We start from the raw sequence: 883 nt of genomic DNA, 5'->3' as shown, positions 1-883 counted from the left end.
GTTTACAAGGACTTGGATGTGATGGGTGGAGGGTGCACAAGGGCGAGGGTGTGCAGGGTGAGTGAGGGGCATGCAGAGTAGGGGAAGGGCTGTGGATGCAAGGGGTGGGTGGTGCCAGGAACAACCTGCCCCGTAGCAGACCCGGTAGGGGTGGGCTACGGGGGTTTTTTTATTTTTTATTTTTATATTAAAACGTTCACATTTAGCAGCAGTTTATTATAATGGATGCTAAATGTACAAGTAAATAAAATAATAAATAAAAAATATGGTAAAATAATAACATTTACATAGATGGACCTTTGAGATTTTAAGAGTTCATCAATGTGAAAGTAATTAGTAAGAGCTGTATGTTTTTTCTTTCTTCATTTCTCACCATTTTAAGATATGATGCTCGTAGGTAAGATTATCTATCCAACAAAATAAACAATTAGCTCCCAAAACGCTAACCTTTGTGTTATATATAGTTATCATGCTTAATTTGCTTATGGGAAAAAGGTGAAAAACACTTGTTTTATTTAGTCTTGGCGAAAGGGGGCAGAAGGGCGTAGAAGTGTAATAACACGTCTTCTTTCTCCCATTCAATGGTTGAAAGCGGAACCAAGTATGTACATGATTGTGTAGAAAACTCCTAAGTAATTATTCTCTGCAGTGAGTGCAGTGAGCATCGGATGGCTGAGAGCATCCGGGCAAGCGTCCCGAGGTCCTCTCAGTCATCCGATGCTTGTTGCATCACTGCACTCACTGCAGAGGATGTTTTTGCAAAACGTCTTGCCTTTAGTCTTTGAAACAATATTTCTAAAATGAAAACTTCTAGTTCTTTCTCTTTTTTTTTTTTTTTTTCTTTCCATCAAAAGAAAAAAAAATGTGACCATTTTTTTTTTTT

This window comes from Macadamia integrifolia, chromosome 13 (assembly GCF_013358625.1).
Source record: "Macadamia integrifolia cultivar HAES 741 chromosome 13, SCU_Mint_v3, whole genome shotgun sequence".
Lineage (NCBI taxonomy): Eukaryota > Viridiplantae > Streptophyta > Magnoliopsida > Proteales > Proteaceae > Macadamia > Macadamia integrifolia.
This window is presented reverse-complemented; position numbering follows the sequence as displayed.